The following is a 23,176-nucleotide window of genomic DNA, read 5'->3' on the forward strand; positions in this document are numbered from 1 at the left end:
ACTGATTGGTCTTGTAGTGAATGGACATGAACTGTTTGAGCTTGTAGTTACTGGACATGAACTGTTTGAGCTTGCAGTGACTGAACACGAACTGTTTCAGCTTGTAATGACTGAACATGAACTGTTTGAGCTTGTAGTGACTGGACATGGACTGTTTGAGATTGCAGTGACAGGACATGAACTGTTTGACCTTCTCGTGACTGGAGATTGACTTTTTGAGTTTGTAGTGACTGGACATGAACTGTTTGAGCTTACAATGTCTGGACATGAACTGTTTGGATTAGTAGTGAATGGACATGAACTGTTTTAGCTTGCAGTGACTGGACATGAACTGTTTGAGCTTACAATGACTGGACATGAACTGTTTGGATTAGTAGTGAATGGACATGAACTGTTTTAGCTTGCAGTGACTGGACATGAACTGTTTGAGCTTACAATGACTGGACATGAACTGTTTGGATTAGTAGTGAATGGACATGAACTGTTTGGGCTTGTAGTGACTGAACATGAACTGTTTGGAGTTGTAGTGAATGGACATGAACTGTTTGAGCTTGCAGTGACTGCACATGAACTGTATGAGCTTGCAGTGACTGGACATGAACTGATTGGACTTGCATGAATGGACATGAACTTTTTGAGCTTGCAGTGACAGGACATGAACTCTTTGGGCTTGTAGTGACTGAACATGAACTGTTTGGGCTTGTAGTGACTGAACATGAACTGCTTGAGCTTGCAGTGACTGGACATGAACTGATTGGTCTTGTAGTGAATGGACATGAACTGTTTGAGCTTGTAGTTACTTGACATGAACTGTTTGAGCTTGCAGTGACTGAACACGAACTGTTTCAGCTTGTAATGACTGAACATGAACTGTTTGAGCTTGTAGTGACTGGACATGAACTGTTTGAGATTGCAGTGACAGGACATGAACTGTTTGACCTTCTCGTGACTGGAGATTGACTGTTTGAGTTTGTAGTGAATGGACATGAACTGTTTGAGCTTGTAGTGACTGGACATGGAATGTTTGGGCTTGTAGTGACTGAACATGAACTGTTTGGGCTTGTACTGACTGAACATGAACTGTGTGGAGTTGTAGTGAATGGACATGAACTGTTTGAGCTTGTAGTGACTGGACATGAACTGTTTGAGCTTGTAGTTACTGGACATGAACTGTTTGAGCTTGCAGTGACTGAACACGAACTGTTTCAGCTTGTAATGACTGAACATGAACTGTTTGAGCTTGTAGTGACTGGACATGAACTGTTTGAGATTGCAGTGACAGGACATGAACTGTTTGACCTTCTCGTGACTGGAGATTGACTGTTTGAGTTTGTAGTGACTGGACATGAACTGTTTGAGCTTACAATGTCTGGACATGAACTGTTTGGATTAGTAGTGAATGGACATGAACTGTTTTAGCTTGCAGTGACTGGACATGAACTGTTTGAGCTTACAATGACTGGACATGAACTGTTTGGATTAGTAGTGAATGGACATGAACTGTTTGGGCTTGTAGTGACTGAACATGAACTGTTTGGAGTTGTAGTGAATGGACATGAACTGTTTGAGCTTGCAGTGACTGCACATAAACTGTATGAGCTTGCAGTGACTGGACATGAACTGATTGGACTTGCATGAATGGACATGAACTTTTTGAGCTTGCAGTGACAGGACATGAACTCTTTGGGCTTGTAGTGACTGAACATGAACTGTTTGGGCTTGTAGTGACTGAACAAGAACTGCTTGAGCTTGTAGTGACTGGACATGAACTGTTTGAGATTGCAGTGACAGGACATGAACTGTTTGACCTTCTCGTGACTGGAGATTGACTGTTTGAGTTTGTAGTGACTGGACAGGAACTGTTTGAGGTTGCAGTGACTGGACATGAACTGATTGAACTGTCATGAAAAGACATGAACTGTTTGAGCTTGCAGTGACTGGACATGAACTGTTTGAGATTGCAGTGACTGGACTTGAACTGTTTGAGCGTGCAGTGACTGAACACGAACTTTTTGAGCTTGCAGTTATTGGACATGAACTGATTGGGCTTGCAGTTACTGGACATGGAATGTTTGGGCTTGTAGTGACTGAACATGAACTGTTTGGTCTTGTACTGACTGAACATGAACTGTGTGGAGTTGTAGTGAATGGACATGAACTGTTTGAGCTTGTAGTGACTGGACATGAACTGTTTGAGGTTGCAGTGACTGGACATGAACTAATTGGTCTCGCAGTGACTGGACATGAACTGTTTCAGCTTGTAATGACTGAACATGAACTGTTTGAGCTTGTGGTGACTGGACATGAACTGTTTGAGATTGCAGTGACAGGACATGAACTGTTTGACCTTCTCGTGACTGGAGATTGACTGTTTGAGTTTGTAGTGAATGGACATGAACTGTTTGAGCTTGTAGTTACTTGACATGAACTGTTTGAGCTTGCAGTGACTGAACACGAACTGTTTCAGCTTGTAATGACTGAACATGAACTGTTTGAGCTTGTAGTGACTGGACATGAACTGTTTGAGATTGCAGTGACAGGACATGAACTGTTTGACCTTCTCGTGACTGGAGATTGACTGTTTGAGTTTGCAGTGACTGGACAGGAACTGTTTGAGCTTGCAGTGACTGGACATGAACTGATTGAACTTGCATGAAAGGACATGAACTGTTTGAGCTTGCAGTGACTGGACATGAACTGTTTGAGCGTGCAGTGACTGAACACGAACTTTTTGAGCTTGCAGTTATTGGACATGAACTGATTGGGCTTGCAGTTACTGGACATGGAATGTTTGGGCTTGTAGTGACTGAACATGAACTGTTTGGGCTTGTACTGACTGAACATGAACTGTGTGGAGTTGTAGTGAATGGACATGAACTGTTTGAGCTTGTAGTGACTGGACATGAACTGTTTGAGATTGCAGTGACTGGACTTGAACTGTTTGAGGTTGCAGTGACTGGACATGAACTAATTGGTCTCGCAGTGACTGGACATGAACTGTTTGAGTTTGTAGTGACTGCACATGAACTGTTTGAGCTTGTAGTGACTGAACATGAACTGGTTGAGCTTGTAGTGACTGGTCATGAACTGATTGAGATTGCAGTGACAGGACCTGAACTGTTTGACCTTCTCGTGACTGGACATTGACTGTTTGGGTTTGTAGTGACTAGACATGAACTGTTTGAGCTTACAATGACTGGACATGAACTGTTTGGATTAGTAGTGAATGGACATGAACTGTTTGAGCTTGCAGTGACTGCACATGAACTGTATGAGCGTGCAGTGACTGGACATGAACTGATTGGACTTGCATGAATTGACATGAACTTTTTGAGCTTGCAGTGACAGGACATGAACTGTTTGGGCTTGTAGTGACTGACTGAACATGAACTGTTTGGGCTTGTAGTGACTGAACATGAACTGCTTGAGCTTGCAGTGACTGGACATGAACTGATTGGTCTTGTAGTGAATGGACATGAACTGTTTGAGCTTGTAGTTACTGGACATGAACTGTTTGAGCTTGCAGTGACTGAACACGAACTGTTTCAGCTTGTAATGACTGGACATGAACTGTTTGAGATTGCAGTGACAGGACATGAACTGTTTGACCTTCTCGTGACTGGAGATTGACTGTTTGAGTTTGTAGTGACTGGACATGAACTGTTTGAGCTTACAATGTCTGGACATGAACTGTTTAGATTAGTAGTGAATGGACATGAACTGTTTTAGCTTGCAGTGACTGGACATGAACTGTTTGAGCTTACAATGACTGGACATGAACTGTTTGGATTAGTAGTGAATGGACATGAACTGTTTTAGCTTGCAGTGACTGGACATGAACTGTTTGAGCTTACAATGACTGGACATGAACTGTTTGGATTAGTAGTGAATGGACATGAACTGTTTGGGCTTGTAGTGACTGAACATGAACTGTTTGGAGTTGTAGTGAATGGACATGAACTGTTTGAGCTTGCAGTGACTGCACATGAACTGTATGAGCTTGCAGTGACTGGACATGAACTGATTGGACTTGCATGAATGGACATGAACTTTTTGAGCTTGCAGTGACAGGACATGAACTCTTTGGGCTTGTAGTGACTGAACATGAACTGTTTGGGCTTGTAGTGACTGAACATGAACTGCTTGAGCTTGCAGTGACTGGACATGAACTGATTGGTCTTGTAGTGAATGGACATGAACTGTTTGAGCTTGTAGTTACTTGACATGAACTGTTTGAGCTTGCAGTGACTGAACACGAACTGTTTCAGCTTGTAATGACTGAACATGAACTGTTTGAGCTTGTAGTGACTGGACATGAACTGTTTGAGATTGCAGTGACAGGACATGAACTGTTTGACCTTCTCGTGACTGGAGATTGACTGTTTGAGTTTGTAGTGAATGGACATGAACTGTTTGAGCTTGTAGTGACTGGACATGGAATGTTTGGGCTTGTAGTGACTGAACATGAACTGTTTGGGCTTGTACTGACTGAACATGAACTGTGTGGAGTTGTAGTGAATGGACATGAACTGTTTGAGCTTGTAGTGACTGGACATGAACTGTTTGAGATTGCAGTGACTGGACTTGAACTGTTTGAGGTTGCAGTGACTGGACATGAACTAATTGGTCTCGCAGTGACTGGACATGAACTGTTTGAGTTTGTAGTGACTGCACATGAACTGTTTGAGCTTGTAGTGACTGAACATGAACTGGTTGAGCTTGTAGTGACTGGTCATGAACTGATTGAGATTGCAGTGACAGGACCTGAACTGTTTGACCTTCTCGTGACTGGACATTGACTGTTTGGGTTTGTAGTGACTAGACATGAACTGTTTGAGCTTACAATGACTGGACATGAACTGTTTGGATTAGTAGTGAATGGACATGAACAGTTTGAGCTTGCAGTGACTGCACATGAACTGTATGAGCGTGCAGTGACTGGACATGAACTGATTGGACTTGCATGAATTGACATGAACTTTTTGAGCTTGCAGTGACAGGACATGAACTGTTTGGGCTTGTAGTGACTGAACATGAACTGTTTGGGCTTGTAGTGACTGAACATGAACTGCTTGAGCTTGCAGTGACTGGACATGAACTGATTGGTCTTGTAGTGAATGGACATGAACTGTTTGAGCTTGTAGATACTGGACATGAACTGTTTGAGCTTGCAGTGACTGAACACGAACTGTTTCAGCTTGTAATGACTGAACATGAACTGTTTGAGCTTGTAGTGACTGGACATGAACTGTTTGAGATTGCAGTGACAGGACATGAACTGTTTGACCTTCTCGTGACTGGAGATTGACTGTTTGAGTTTGTAGTGACTGGACATGAACTGTTTGAGCTTACAATGTCTGGACATGAACTGTTTGGATTAGTAGTGAATGGACATGAACTGTTTTAGCTTGCAGTGACTGGACATGAACTGTTTGAGCTTACAATGACTGGACATGAACTGTTTGGATTAGTAGTGAATGGACATGAACTGTTTGGGCTTGTAGTGACTGAACATGAACTGTTTGGAGTTGTAGTGAATGGACATGAACTGTTTGAGCTTGCAGTGACTGCACATGAACTGTATGAGCTTGCAGTGACTGGACATGAACTGATTGGACTTGCATGAATGGACATGAACTTTTTGAGCTTGCAGTGACAGGACATGAACTCTTTGGGCTTGTAGTGACTGAACATGAACTGTTTGGGCTTGTAGTGACTGAACATGAACTGCTTGAGCTTGCAGTGACTGGACATGAACTGATTGGTCTTGTAGTGAATGGACATGAACTGTTTGAGCTTGTAGTTACTTGACATGAACTGTTTGAGCTTGCAGTGACTGAACACGAACTGTTTCAGCTTGTAATGACTGAACATGAACTGTTTGAGCTTGTAGTGACTGGACATGAACTGTTTGAGATTGCAGTGACAGGACATGAACTGTTTGACCTTCTCATGACTGGAGATTGACTGTTTGAGTTTGTAGTGAATGGACATGAACTGTTTGAGCTTGTAGTGACTGGACATGAACTGTTTGAGATGCAGTGACTGAACAAGAACTGTTTGAGCTTGTAGTGACTGGACATGAACTGTTTGGGCTTGTAGTGACTGAACATGAACTGTTTGAGCTTGTAGTGACTGGACATGAACGGTTTGAGCTTGCAGTGACAGGACATGAACTGTTTGACCTTCTCATGACTGGAGATTGACTGTTTGAGTTTGCAGTGACTGGACAGGAACTGTTTGAGCTTGCAGTGACTGGACATGAACTGATTGAACTTGCATGAAAGGACATGAACTGTTTGAGCTTGCAGTGACTGGACATGAACTGTTCGAGATTGCAGTCACTGGACTTGAACTGTTTGAGCGTGCAGTGACTGAACACGAACTTTTTGAGCTTGCAGTTATTCGACATGAACTGATTGGGCTTGCAGTTACTGGACATGGAATGTTTGGGCTTGTAGTGACTGAACATGAACTGTTTGGGCTTGTAGTGACTGAACATGAACTGCTTGAGCTTGCAGTGACTGGACATGAACTGATTGGTCTTGTAGTGAATGGACATGAACTGTTTGAGCTTGTAGTTACTTGACATGAACTGTTTGAGCTTGCAGTGACTGAACACGAACTGTTTCAGCTTGTAATGACTGAACATGAACTGTTTGAGCTTGTAGTGACTGGACATGAACTGTTTGAGATTGCAGTGACAGGACATGAACTGTTTGACCTTCTCATGACTGGAGATTGACTGTTTGAGTTTGTAGTGAATGGACATGAACTGTTTGAGCTTGTAGTGACTGGACATGAACTGTTTGAGATTGCAGTGACTGGACTTGAACTGTTTGAGGTTGCAGTGACTGGACATGAACTAATTGGTCTCGCAGTGACTGGACATGAACTGTTTGAGTTTGTAGTGACTGCACATGAACTGTTTGAGCTTGTAGTGACTGAACATGAACTGGTTGAGCTTGTAGTGACTGGTCATGAACTGATTGAGATTGCAGTGACAGGACCTGAACTGTTTGACCTTCTCGTGACTGGACATTGACTGTTTGGGTTTGTAGTGACTGGACATGAACTGTTTGAGCTTACAATGACTGGACATGAACTGTTTGGATTAGTAGTGAATGGACATGAACTGTTTGGGCTTGTAGTGACTGAACATGAACTGTTTGGAGTTGTAGTGAATGGACATGAACTGTTTGAGCTTGCAGTGACTGCACATGAACTGTATGAGCTTGCAGTGACTGGACATGAACTGATTGGACTTGCATGAATGGACATGAACTTTTTGAGCTTGCAGTGACAGGACATGAACTCTTTGGGCTTGTAGTGACTGAACATGAACTGTTTGGGCTTGTAGTGACTGAACATGAACTGCTTGAGCTTGCAGTGACTGGACATGAACTGATTGGTCTTGTAGTGAATGGACATGAACTGTTTGAGCTTGTAGTTACTTGACATGAACTGTTTGAGCTTGCAGTGACTGAACACGAACTGTTTCAGCTTGTAATGACTGAACATGAACTGTTTGAGCTTGTAGTGACTGGACATGAACTGTTTGAGATTGCAGTGACAGGACATGAACTGTTTGACCTTCTCATGACTGGAGATTGACTGTTTGAGTTTGTAGTGAATGGACATGAACTGTTTGAGCTTGTAGTGACTGGACATGAACTGTTTGAGATGCAGTGACTGAACAAGAACTGTTTGAGCTTGTAGTGACTGGACATGAACTGTTTGGGCTTGTAGTGACTGAACATGAACTGTTTGAGCTTGTAGTGACTGGACATGAACGGTTTGAGCTTGCAGTGACAGGACATGAACTGGTTGACCTTCTCATGACTGGAGATTGACTGTTTGAGTTTGCAGTGACTGGACAGGAACTGTTTGAGCTTGCAGTGACTGGACATGAACTGATTGAACTTGCATGAAAGGACATGAACTGTTTGAGCTTGCAGTGACTGGACATGAACTGTTCGAGATTGCAGTGACTGGACTTGAACTGTTTGAGCGTGCAGTGACTGAACACGAACTTTTTGAGCTTGCAGTTATTCGACATGAACTGATTGGGCTTGCAGTTACTGGACATGGAATGTTTGGGCTTGTAGTGACTGAACATGAACTGTTTGGGCTTGTAGTGACTGAACATGAACTGCTTGAGCTTGCAGTGACTGGACATGAACTGATTGGTCTTGTAGTGAATGGACATGAACTGTTTGAGCTTGTAGTTACTTGACATGAACTGTTTGAGCTTGCAGTGACTGAACACGAACTGTTTCAGCTTGTAATGACTGAACATGAACTGTTTGAGCTTGTAGTGACTGGACATGAACTGTTTGAGATTGCAGTGACAGGACATGAACTGTTTGACCTTCTCATGACTGGAGATTGACTGTTTGAGTTTGTAGTGAATGGACATGAACTGTTTGAGCTTGTAGTGACTGGACATGAACTGTTTGAGATTGCAGTGACTGGACTTGAACTGTTTGAGGTTGCAGTGACTGGACATGAACTAATTGGTCTCGCAGTGACTGGACATGAACTGTTTGAGTTTGTAGTGACTGCACATGAACTGTTTGAGCTTGTAGTGACTGAACATGAACTGGTTGAGCTTGTAGTGACTGGTCATGAACTGATTGAGATTGCAGTGACAGGACCTGAACTGTTTGACCTTCTCGTGACTGGACATTGACTGTTTGGGTTTGTAGTGACTAGACATGAACTGTTTGAGCTTACAATGACTGGACATGAACTGTTTGGATTAGTAGTGAATGGACATGAACTGTTTGAGCTTGCAGTGACTGCACATGAACTGTATGAGCGTGCAGTGACTGGACATGAACTGATTGGACTTGCATGAATTGACATGAACTTTTTGAGCTTGCAGTGACAGGACATGAACTGTTTGGGCTTGTAGTGACTGAACATGAACTGTTTGGGCTTGTAGTGACTGAACATGAACTGCTTGAGCTTGCAGTGACTGGACATGAACTGATTGGTCTTGTAGTGAATGGACATGAACTGTTTGAGCTTGTAGTTACTGGACATGAACTGTTTGAGCTTGCAGTGACTGAACACGAACTGTTTCAGCTTGTAATGACTGAACATGAACTGTTTGAGCTTGTAGTGACTGGACATGAACTGTTTGAGATTGCAGTGACAGGACATGAACTGTTTGACCTTCTCGTGACTGGAGATTGACTGTTTGAGTTTGTAGTGACTGGACATGAACTGTTTGAGCTTACAATGTCTGGACATGAACTGTTTGGATTAGTAGTGAATGGACATGAACTGTTTTAGCTTGCAGTGACTGGACATGAACTGTTTGAGCTTAAAATGACTGGACATGAACTGTTTGGATTAGTAGTGAATGGACATGAACTGTTTGGGCTTGTAGTGACTGAACATGAACTGTTTGGAGTTGTAGTGAATGGACATGAACTGTTTGAGCTTGCAGTGACTGCACATGAACTGTATGAGCTTGCAGTGACTGGACATGAACTGATTGGACTTGCATGAATGGACATGAACTTTTTGAGCTTGCAGTGACAGGACATGAACTCTTTGGGCTTGTAGTGACTGAACATGAACTGTTTGGGCTTGTAGTGACTGAACATGAACTGCTTGAGCTTGCAGTGACTGGACATGAACTGATTGGTCTTGTAGTGAATGGACATGAACTGTTTGAGCTTGTAGTTACTTGACATGAACTCTTTGGGCTTGCAGTGACTGAACACGAACTGTTTCAGCTTGTAATGACTGAACATGAACTGTTTGAGCTTGTAGTGACTGGACATGAACTGTTTGAGATTGCAGTGACAGGACATGAACTGTTTGACCTTCTCATGACTGGAGATTGACTGTTTGAGTTTGTAGTGAATGGACATGAACTGTTTGAGCTTGTAGTGACTGGACATGAACTGTTTGAGATGCAGTGACTGAACAAGAACTGTTTGAGCTTGTAGTGACTGGACATGAACTGTTTGGGCTTGTAGTGACTGAACATGAACTGTTTGAGCTTGTAGTGACTGGACATGAACGGTTTGAGCTTGCAGTGACAGGACATGAACTGGTTGACCTTCTCATGACTGGAGATTGACTGTTTGAGTTTGCAGTGACTGGACAGGAACTGTTTGAGCTTGCAGTGACTGGACATGAACTGATTGAACTTGCATGAAAGGACATGAACTGTTTGAGCTTGCAGTGACTGGACATGAACTGTTCGAGATTGCAGTGACTGGACTTGAACTGTTTGAGCGTGCAGTGACTGAACACGAACTTTTTGAGCTTGCAGTTATTCGACATGAACTGATTGGGCTTGCAGTTACTGGACATGGAATGTTTGGGCTTGTAGTGACTGAACATGAACTGTTTGGGCTTGTAGTGACTGAACATGAACTGCTTGAGCTTGCAGTGACTGGACATGAACTGATTGGTCTTGTAGTGAATGGACATGAACTGTTTGAGCTTGTAGTTACTTGACATGAACTGTTTGAGCTTGCAGTGACTGAACACGAACTGTTTCAGCTTGTAATGACTGAACATGAACTGTTTGAGCTTGTAGTGACTGGACATGAACTGTTTGAGATTGCAGTGACAGGACATGAACTGTTTGACCTTCTCATGACTGGAGATTGACTGTTTGAGTTTGTAGTGAATGGACATGAACTGTTTGAGCTTGTAGTGACTGGACATGAACTGTTTGAGATTGCAGTGACTGGACTTGAACTGTTTGAGGTTGCAGTGACTGGACATGAACTAATTGGTCTCGCAGTGACTGGACATGAACTGTTTGAGTTTGTAGTGACTGCACATGAACTGTTTGAGCTTGTAGTGACTGAACATGAACTGGTTGAGCTTGTAGTGACTGGTCATGAACTGATTGAGATTGCAGTGACAGGACCTGAACTGTTTGACCTTCTCGTGACTGGACATTGACTGTTTGGGTTTGTAGTGACTAGACATGAACTGTTTGAGCTTACAATGACTGGACATGAACTGTTTGGATTAGTAGTGAATGGACATGAACTGTTTGAGCTTGCAGTGACTGCACATGAACTGTATGAGCGTGCAGTGACTGGACATGAACTGATTGGACTTGCATGAATTGACATGAACTTTTTGAGCTTGCAGTGACAGGACATGAACTGTTTGGGCTTGTAGTGACTGAACATGAACTGTTTGGGCTTGTAGTGACTGAACATGAACTGCTTGAGCTTGCAGTGACTGGACATGAACTGATTGGTCTTGTAGTGAATGGACATGAACTGTTTGAGCTTGTAGTTACTGGACATGAACTGTTTGAGCTTGCAGTGACTGAACACGAACTGTTTCAGCTTGTAATGACTGAACATGAACTGTTTGAGCTTGTAGTGACTGGACATGAACTGTTTGAGATTGCAGTGACAGGACATGAACTGTTTGACCTTCTCGTGACTGGAGATTGACTGTTTGAGTTTGTAGTGACTGGACATGAACTGTTTGAGCTTACAATGTCTGGACATGAACTGTTTGGATTAGTAGTGAATGGACATGAACTGTTTTAGCTTGCAGTGACTGGACATGAACTGTTTGAGCTTAAAATGACTGGACATGAACTGTTTGGATTAGTAGTGAATGGACATGAACTGTTTGGGCTTGTAGTGACTGAACATGAACTGTTTGGAGTTGTAGTGAATGGACATGAACTGTTTGAGCTTGCAGTGACTGCACATGAACTGTATGAGCTTGCAGTGACTGGACATGAACTGATTGGACTTGCATGAATGGACATGAACTTTTTGAGCTTGCAGTGACAGGACATGAACTCTTTGGGCTTGTAGTGACTGAACATGAACTGTTTGGGCTTGTAGTGACTGAACATGAACTGCTTGAGCTTGCAGTGACTGGACATGAACTGATTGGTCTTGTAGTGAATGGACATGAACTGTTTGAGCTTGTAGTTACTTGACATGAACTCTTTGGGCTTGCAGTGACTGAACACGAACTGTTTCAGCTTGTAATGACTGAACATGAACTGTTTGAGCTTGTAGTGACTGGACATGAACTGTTTGAGATTGCAGTGACAGGACATGAACTGTTTGACCTTCTCATGACTGGAGATTGACTGTTTGAGTTTGTAGTGAATGGACATGAACTGTTTGAGCTTGTAGTGACTGGACATGAACTGTTTGAGATGCAGTGACTGAACAAGAACGGTTTGAGCTTGCAGTGACAGGACATGAACTGTTTGACCTTCTCATGACTGGAGATTGACTGTTTGAGTTTGCAGTGACTGGACAGGAACTGTTTGAGCTTGCAGTGACTGGACATGAACTGATTGAACTTGCATGAAAGGACATGAACTGTTTGAGCTTGCAGTGACTGGACATGAACTGTTCGAGATTGCAGTGACTGGACTTGAACTGTTTGAGCGTGCAGTGACTGAACACGAACTTTTTGAGCTGGCAGTTATTCGACATGAACTGATTGGGCTTGCAGTTACTGGACATGGAATGTTTGGGCTTGTAGTGACTGAACATGAACTGTTTGGGCTTGTAGTGACTGAACATGAACTGCTTGAGCTTGCAGTGACTGGACATGAACTGATTGGTCTTGTAGTGAATGGACATGAACTGTTTGAGCTTGTAGTTACTTGACATGAACTGTTTGAGCTTGCAGTGACTGAACACGAACTGTTTCAGCTTGTAATGACTGAACATGAACTGTTTGAGCTTGTAGTGACTGGACATGAACTGTTTGAGATTGCAGTGACAGGACATGAACTGTTTGACCTTCTCATGACTGGAGATTGACTGTTTGAGTTTGTAGTGAATGGACATGAACTGTTTGAACTTGCATGAAAGGACATGAACTGTTTGAGCTTGCAGTGACTGGACATGAACTGTTCGAGATTGCAGTGACTGGACTTGAACTGTTTGAGCGTGCAGTGTCTGAACACGAACTTTTTGAGCTTGCAGTTATTCGACATGAACTGATTGGGCTTGCAGTTACTGGACATGGAATGTTTGGGCTTGTAGTGACTGAACATGAACTGTTTGGGCTTGTACTGACTGAACATGAACTGTGTGGAGTTGTAGTGAATGGACATGAACTGTTTGAGCTTGTAGTGACTGGACATGAACTGTTTGAGATTGCAGTGACTGGACTTGAACTGTTTGAGATGCAGTGACTGAACAAGAACTGTTTGAGCTTGTAGTGACTGGACATGAACTGTTTGGGCTTGTAGTGACTGAACATGAACTGTTTGAGCTTGTAGTGACTGGACATGAACGGTTTGAGCTTGCAGTGACAGGACATGAACTGTTTGACCTTCTCATGACTGGAGATTGACTGTTTGAGTTTGCAGTGACTGGACAGGAACTGTTTGAGCTTGCAGTGACTGGACATGAACTGATTGAACTTGCATGAAAGGACATGAACTGTTTGAGCTTGCAGTGACTGGACATGAACTGTTCGAGATTGCAGTCACTGGACTTGAACTGTTTGAGCGTGCAGTGACTGAACACGAACTTTTTGAGCTTGCAGTTATTCGACATGAACTGATTGGGCTTGCAGTTACTGGACATGGAATGTTTGGGCTTGTAGTGACTGAACATGAACTGTTTGGGCTTGTAGTGACTGAACATGAACTGCTTGAGCTTGCAGTGACTGGACATGAACTGATTGGTCTTGTAGTGAATGGACATGAACTGTTTGAGCTTGTAGTTACTTGACATGAACTGTTTGAGCTTGCAGTGACTGAACACGAACTGTTTCAGCTTGTAATGACTGAACATGAACTGTTTGAGCTTGTAGTGACTGGACATGAACTGTTTGAGATTGCAGTGACAGGACATGAACTGTTTGACCTTCTCATGACTGGAGATTGACTGTTTGAGTTTGTAGTGAATGGACATGAACTGTTTGAGCTTGTAGTGACTGGACATGAACTGTTTGAGATTGCAGTGACTGGACTTGAACTGTTTGAGGTTGCAGTGACTGGACATGAACTAATTGGTCTCGCAGTGACTGGACATGAACTGTTTGAGTTTGTAGTGACTGCACATGAACTGTTTGAGCTTGTAGTGACTGAACATGAACTGGTTGAGCTTGTAGTGACTGGTCATGAACTGATTGAGATTGCAGTGACAGGACCTGAACTGTTTGACCTTCTCGTGACTGGACATTGACTGTTTGGGTTTGTAGTGACTGGACATGAACTGTTTGAGCTTACAATGACTGGACATGAACTGTTTGGATTAGTAGTGAATGGACATGAACTGTTTGGGCTTGTAGTGACTGAACATGAACTGTTTGGAGTTGTAGTGAATGGACATGAACTGTTTGAGCTTGCAGTGACTGCACATGAACTGTATGAGCTTGCAGTGACTGGACATGAACTGATTGGACTTGCATGAATGGACATGAACTTTTTGAGCTTGCAGTGACAGGACATGAACTCTTTGGGCTTGTAGTGACTGAACATGAACTGTTTGGGCTTGTAGTGACTGAACATGAACTGCTTGAGCTTGCAGTGACTGGACATGAACTGATTGGTCTTGTAGTGAATGGACATGAACTGTTTGAGCTTGTAGTTACTTGACATGAACTGTTTGAGCTTGCAGTGACTGAACACGAACTGTTTCAGCTTGTAATGACTGAACATGAACTGTTTGAGCTTGTAGTGACTGGACATGAACTGTTTGAGATTGCAGTGACAGGACATGAACTGTTTGACCTTCTCATGACTGGAGATTGACTGTTTGAGTTTGTAGTGAATGGACATGAACTGTTTGAGCTTGTAGTGACTGGACATGAACTGTTTGAGATGCAGTGACTGAACAAGAACTGTTTGAGCTTGTAGTGACTGGACATGAACTGTTTGGGCTTGTAGTGACTGAACATGAACTGTTTGAGCTTGTAGTGACTGGACATGAACGGTTTGAGCTTGCAGTGACAGGACATGAACTGGTTGACCTTCTCATGACTGGAGATTGACTGTTTGAGTTTGCAGTGACTGGACAGGAACTGTTTGAGCTTGCAGTGACTGGACATGAACTGATTGAACTTGCATGAAAGGACATGAACTGTTTGAGCTTGCAGTGACTGGACATGAACTGTTCGAGATTGCAGTGACTGGACTTGAACTGTTTGAGCGTGCAGTGACTGAACACGAACTTTTTGAGCTTGCAGTTATTCGACATGAACTGATTGGGCTTGCAGTTACTGGACATGGAATGTTTGGGCTTGTAGTGACTGAACATGAACTGTTTGGGCTTGTAGTGACTGAACATGAACTGCTTGAGCTTGCAGTGACTGGACATGAACTGATTGGTCTTGTAGTGAATGGACATGAACTGTTTCAGCTTGTAGTTACTTGACATGAACTGTTTGAGCTTGCAGTGACTGAACACGAACTGTTTCAGCTTGTAATGACTGAACATGAACTGTTTGAGCTTGTAGTGACTGGACATGAACTGTTTGAGATTGCAGTGACAGGACATGAACTGTTTGACCTTCTCATGACTGGAGATTGACTGTTTGAGTTTGTAGTGAATGGACATGAACTGTTTGAGCTTGTAGTGACTGGACATGAACTGTTTGAGATTGCAGTGACTGGACTTGAACTGTTTGAGGTTGCAGTGACTGGACATGAACTAATTGGTCTCGCAGTGACTGGACATGAACTGTTTGAGTTTGTAGTGACTGCACATGAACTGTTTGAGCTTGTAGTGACTGAAGATGAACTGGTTGAGCTTGTAGTGACTGGTCATGAACTGATTGAGATTGCAGTGACAGGACCTGAACTGTTTGACCTTCTCGTGACTGGACATTGACTGTTTGGGTTTGTAGTGACTAGACATGAACTGTTTGAGCTTACAATGACTGGACATGAACTGTTTGGATTAGTAGTGAATGGACATGAACTGTTTGAGCTTGCAGTGACTGCACATGAACTGTATGAGCGTGCAGTGACTGGACATGAACTGATTGGACTTGCATGAATTGACATGAACTTTTTGAGCTTGCAGTGACAGGACATGAACTGTTTGGGCTTGTAGTGACTGAACATGAACTGTTTGGGCTTGTAGTGACTGAACATGAACTGCTTGAGCTTGCAGTGACTGGACATGAACTGATTGGTCTTGTAGTGAATGGACATGAACTGTTTGAGCTTGTAGTTACTGGACATGAACTGTTTGAGCTTGCAGTGACTGAACACGAACTGTTTCAGCTTGTAATGACTGAACATGAACTGTTTGAGCTTGTAGTGACTGGACATGAACTGTTTGAGATTGCAGTGACAGGACATGAACTGTTTGACCTTCTCGTGACTGGAGATTGACTGTTTGAGTTTGTAGTGACTGGACATGAACTGTTTGAGCTTACAATGTCTGGACATGAACTGTTTGGATTAGTAGTGAATGGACATGAACTGTTTTAGCTTGCAGTGACTGGACATGAACTGTTTGAGCTTAAAATGACTGGACATGAACTGTTTGGATTAGTAGTGAATGGACATGAACTGTTTGGGCTTGTAGTGACTGAACATGAACTGTTTGGAGTTGTAGTGAATGGACATGAACTGTTTGAGCTTGCAGTGACTGCACATGAACTGTATGAGCTTGCAGTGACTGGACATGAACTGATTGGACTTGCATGAATGGACATGAACTTTTTGAGCTTGCAGTGACAGGACATGAACTCTTTGGGCTTGTAGTGACTGAACATGAACTGTTTGGACTTGTAGTGACTGAACATGAACTGCTTGAGCTTGCAGTGACTGGACATGAACTGATTGGTCTTGTAGTGAATGGACATGAACTGTTTGAGCTTGTAGTTACTTGACATGAACTCTTTGGGCTTGCAGTGACTGAACACGAACTGTTTCAGCTTGTAATGACTGAACATGAACTGTTTGAGCTTGTAGTGACTGGACATGAACTGTTTGAGATTGCAGTGACAGGACATGAACTGTTTGACCTTCTCATGACTGGAGATTGACTGTTTGAGTTTGTAGTGAATGGACATGAACTGTTTGAGCTTGTAGTGACTGGACATGAACTGTTTGAGATGCAGTGACTGAACAAGAACTGTTTGAGCTTGTAGTGACTGGACATGAACTGTTTGGGCTTGTAGTGACTGAACATGAACTGTTTGAGCTTGTAGTGACTGGACATGAACGGTTTGAGCTTGCAGTGACAGGACATGAACTGTTTGACCTTCTCATGACTGGAGATTGACTGTTTGAGTTTGCAGTGACTGGACAGGAACTGTTTGAGCTTGCAGTGACTGGACATGAACTGATTGAACTTGCATGAAAGGACATGAACTGTTTGAGCTTGCAGTGACTGGACATGAACTGTTCGAGATTGCAGTGACTGGACTTGAACTGTTTGAGCGTGCAGTGACTGAACACGAACTTTTTGAGCTGGCAGTTATTCGACATGAACTGATTGGGCTTGCAGTTACTGGACATGGAATGTTTGGGCTTGTAGTGACTGAACATGAACTGTTTGGGCTTGTAGTGACTGAACATGAACTGCTTGAGCTTGCAGTGACTGGACATGAACTGATTGGTCTTGTAGTGAATGGACATGAACTGTTTGAGCTTGTAGTTACTTGACATGAACTGTTTGAGCTTGCAGTGACTGAACACGAACTGTTTCAGCTTGTAATGACTGAACATGAACTGTTTGAGCTTGTAGTGACTGGACATGAACTGTTTGAGATTGCAGTGACAGGACATGAACTGTTTGACCTTCTCATGACTGGAGATTGACTGTTTGAGTTTGTAGTGAATGGACATGAACTGTTTGAACTTGCATGAAAGGACATGAACTGTTTGAGCTTGCAGTGACTGGACATGAACTGTTCGAGATTGCAGTGACTGGACTTGAACTGTTTGAGCGTGCAGTGTCTGAACACGAACTTTTTGAGCTTGCAGTTATTCGACATGAACTGATTGGGCTTGCAGTTACTGGACATGGAATGTTTGGGCTTGTAGTGACTGAACATGAACTGTTTGGGCTTGTACTGACTGAACATGAACTGTGTGGAGTTGTAGTGAATGGACATGAACTGTTTGAGCTTGTAGTGACTGGACATGAACTGTTTGAGGTTGCAGTGACTGGACATGAACTAATTGGTCTCGCAGTGACTGGACATGAACTGTTTCAGCTTGTAATGACTCAACATGAACTGTTTGAGCTTGTAGTGACTGGACATGAACTGTTTGATGTTGCAGTGACAGGACATGAACTGTTTGACCTTCTCGTGACGGGAGATTGACTGTTTGAGTTTGTAGTGAATGGACATGAACTGTTTGAGCTTGTAGTTACTTGACATGAACTGTTTGAGCTTGCAGTGACTGAACACGAACTGTTTCAGCTTGTAATGACTGAACATGAACTGTTTGAGCTTGTAGTGACTGGACATGAACTGTTTGAGATTGCAGTGACAGGACATGAACTGTTTGACCTTCTCATGACTGGAGATTGACTGTTTGAGTTTGCAGTGACTGGACAGGAACTGTTTGAGCTTGCAGTGACTGGACATGAACTGATTGAACTTGCATGAAAGGACATGAACTGTTTGAGCTTGCAGTGACTGGACATGAACTTTTTGAGCTTGCAGTTATTGGACATGAACTGATTGGGCTTGCAGTTACTGGACATGGAATGTTTGGGCTTGTAGTGACTGAACATGAACTGTTTGGGCTTGTACTGAGTGAACATGAACTGTGTGGAGTTGTAGTGAATGGACATGAACTGTTTGAGCTTGTAGTGACTGGACATGAACTGTTTGAGATTGCAGTGACTGGACTTGAACTGTTTGAGGTTGCAGTGACTGGACATGAACTAATTGGTCTCGCAGTGACTGGACATGAACTGTTTGAGTTTGTAGTGACTGCACATGAACTGTTTGAGCTTGTAGTGACTGAACATGAACTGATTGAGATTGCAGTGACAGGACCTGAACTGTTTGACCTTCTCATGACTGCACATTGACTGTTTGGGTTTGTAGTGACTGGACATGAACTGTTTGAGCTTACAATGACTGGACATGAACTGTTTGAGCTTACAATGACTGGACATGAACTGTTTGGATTAGTAGTGAATTGACATGAACTGTTTTAGCTTATAGTTACTTGACATGAACTGTTTGAGCTTGCAGTGACTGAACACGAACTGTTTCAGCTTGTAATGACTGAACATGAACTGTTTGAGCTTGTAGTGACTGGACATGAACTGTTTGAGATTGCAGTGACAGGACATGAACTGTTTGACCTTCTCGTGACTGGAGATTGACTGTTTGAGTTTGCAGTGACTGGACAGGAACTGTTTGAGCTTGCAGTGACTGGACATGAACTGATTGAACTTTCAGTGACTGGACATGAACTGATTGGGCTTGCAGTTACTGGACATGGAATGTTTGGGCTTGTAGTGACTGAACATGAACTGTTTGGGCTTGTACTGAGTGAACATGAACTGTGTGGAGTTGTAGTGAATGGACATGAACTGTTTGAGCTTGTAGTGACTGGACATGAACTGTTTGAGATTGCAGTGACTGGACTTGAACTGTTTGAGGTTGCAGTCACTGGACATGAACTAATTGGTCTCGCAGTGACTGGACATGAACTGTTTGAGCTTGCAGTGACTGCCCATGAACTGTATGAGCTTGCAGTGACTGGACATGAACTGATTGGACTTGCATGAATGGACATGAACTGTTTGAGCTAGCAGTGACAGGAAATGAACTGTTTGGACTTGCAATGACAGGACATCGACTCACTGGACTTGTCGTGACTGGACATGAAATGTTTGAGCTTGTAATGACTGAACACGAACTGTTTGAGCTTGTAGTGACGGGACATGAACTGTTTGAACTTGTAGTGACTGAACATGAAGTGGTTGAGCTTGTAGTGACTGGTCATGAACTGATTGAGATTGCAGTGACAGGGCCTGAACTGTTTGACCTTCTCGTGACTGGACATTGACTGTTTGGGTTTGTAGTGACTAGACATGAACTGTTTGAGCTTTCAATGACTGGACATGAACTGTTTGGATTAGTAGTGAATGGACATGAACTGTTTGAGCTTGCAGTGACTGCACATGAACTGTATGAGCTTGCAGTGACTGGACATGAACTGATTGGACTTGCATGAATGGACATGAACTTTTTGAGCTTGCAGTGACAGGACATGAACTGTTTGGGCTTGTAGTGACTGAACATGAACTGTTTGGGCTTGTAGTGACTGAACATGAACTGCTTGAGCTTGCAGTGACTGGACATGAACTGATTGGTCTTGTAGTGAATGGACATGAACTGTTTGAGCTTGTAGTTACTGGACATGAACTGTTAGAGCTTGCAGTGACTGAACACGAACTGTTTCAGCTTGTAATGACTGAACATGAACTGTTTGAGCTTGTAGTGACTGGACATGAACTGTTTGAGATTGCAGTGACAGGACATGAACTGTTTGACCTTCTCGTGACTGGAGATTGACTGTTTGAGTTTGTAGTGACTGGACATGAACTGTTTGAGCTTACAATGTCTGGACATGAACTGTTTGGATTAGTAGTGAATGGACATGAACTGTTTTAGCTTGCAGTGACTGGACATGAAGTGTTTGAGCTTACAATGACTGGACATGAACTGTTTGGATTAGTAGTGAATGGACATGAACTGTTTTAGCTTGTAGTTACTTGACATGAACTGGTTGAGCTTGCAGTGACTGAACACGAACTGTTTCAGCTTGTAATGACTGAACATGAACTGTTTGAGCTTGTAGTGACTGGACATGAACTGTTTGAGATTGCAGTGACAGGACATGAACTGTTTGACCTTCTCGTGACTGGAGATTGACTGTTTGAGTTTGCAGTGACTGGACAGGAACTGTTTGAGCTTGCAGTGACTGGACATGAACTGATTGAACTTTCAGTGACTGGACATGAACTGATTGGGCTTGCAGTTACTGGACATGGAATGTTTGGGCTTGTAGTGACTGAACATGAACTGTTTGGGCTTGTACTGAGTGAACATGAACTGTGTGGAGTTGTAGTGAATGGACATGAACTGTTTGAGCTTGTAGTGACTGGACATGAACTGTTTGAGATTGCAGTGACTGGACTTGAACTGTTTGAGGTTGCAGTGACTGGACATGAACTAATTGGTCTCGCAGTGACTGGACATGAACTGTTTGAGCTTGCAGTGACTGCCCATGAACTGTATGAGCTTGCAGTGACTGGACATGAACTGATTGGACTTGCATGAATGGACATGAACTGTTTGAGCTAGCAGTGACAGGAAATGAACTGTTTGGACTTGCAATGACAGGACATCGACTCACTGGACTTGTCGTGACTGGACATGAAATGTTTGAGCTTGTAATGACTGAACACGAACTGTTTGAGCTTGTAGTGACGGGACATGAACTGTTTGAACTTGTAGTGACTGAACATGAAGTGGTTGAGCTTGTAGTGACTGGTCATGAACTGATTGAGATTGCAGTGACAGGGCCTGAACTGTTTGACCTTCTCGTGACTGGACATTGACTGTTTGGGTTTGTAGTGACTAGACATGAACTGTTTGAGCTTTCAATGACTGGACATGAACTGTTTGGATTAGTAGTGAATGGACATGAACTGTTTGAGCTTGCAGTGACTGCACATGAACTGTATGAGCTTGCAGTGACTGGACATGAACTGATTGGACTTGCATGAATGGACATGAACTTTTTGAGCTTGCAGTGACAGGACATGAACTGTTTGGGCTTGTAGTGACTGAACATGAACTGTTTGGGCTTGTAGTGACTGAACATGAACTGCTTGAGCTTGCAGTGACTGGACATGAACTGATTGGTCTTGTAGTGAATGGACATGAACTGTTTGAGCTTGTAGTTACTGGACATGAACTGTTAGAGCTTGCAGTGACTGAACACGAACTGTTTCAGCTTGTAATGACTGAACATGAACTGTTTGAGCTTGTAGTGACTGGACATGAACTGTTTGAGATTGCAGTGACAGGACATGAACTGTTTGACCTTCTCGTGACTGGAGATTGACTGTTTGAGTTTGTAGTGACTGGACATGAACTGTTTGAGCTTACAATGTCTGGACATGAACTGTTTGGATTAGTAGTGAATGGACATGAACTGTTTTAGCTTGCAGTGACTGGACATGAAGTGTTTGAGCTTACAATGACTGGACATGAACTGTTTGGATTAGTAGTGAATGGACATGAACTGTTTTAGCTTGTAGTTACTTGACATGAACTGGTTGAGCTTGCAGTGACTGAACACGAACTGTTTCAGCTTGTAATGACTGAACATGAACTGTTTGAGCTTGTAGTGACTGGACATGAACTGTTTGAGATTGCAGTGACAGGACATGAACTGTTTGACCTTCTCGTGACTGGAGATTGACTGTTTGAGTTTGCAGTGACTGGACAGGAACTGTTTGAGCTTGCAGTGACTGGACATGAACTGATTGAACTTGCATGAAAGGACATGAACTGTTTGAGCTTGCAGTGACTGGACATGAACTGTTCGAGATTGCAGTGACTGGACTTGAACTGTTTGAGCGTGCAGTGACTGAACACGAACTTTTTGAGCTTGCAGTTATTGGACATGAACTGATTGGGCTTGCAGTTACTGGACATGGAATGTTTGGGCTTGTAGTGACTGAACATGAACTGTTTGGGCTTGTACTGAGTGAACATGAACTGTGTGGAGTTGTAGTGAATGGACATGAACTGTTTGAGCTTGTAGTGACTGGACATGAACTGTTTGAGATTGCAGTGACTGGACTTGAACTGTTTGAGGTTGCAGTGACTGGACATGAACTAATTGGTCTCGCAGTGACTGGACATGAACTGTTTGAGTTTGTAGTGACTGCACATGAACTGTTTGGATTAGTAGTGAATGGACACGAACTGTTTGGGCCTGTAGTGACTGAAGAAGAACTGTTTGGAGTTGTTGTGAATGGACATGAACTGTTTGAGCTTGCAGTGACTGCCCATGAACTGTATGAGCTTGCAGTGACTGGACATGAACTGATTGGACTTGCATGAATGGACATGAACTGTTTGAGCTAGCAGTGACAGGAAATGAACTGTTTGGACTTGCAATGACAGGACATCGACTCACTGGACTTGTCGTGACTGGACATGAAATGTTTGAGCTTGTAATGAC

This window comes from Hypanus sabinus, chromosome 16, assembly GCF_030144855.1.
Source record: "Hypanus sabinus isolate sHypSab1 chromosome 16, sHypSab1.hap1, whole genome shotgun sequence".
Taxonomy (NCBI): Eukaryota; Metazoa; Chordata; class Chondrichthyes; order Myliobatiformes; family Dasyatidae; genus Hypanus; species Hypanus sabinus.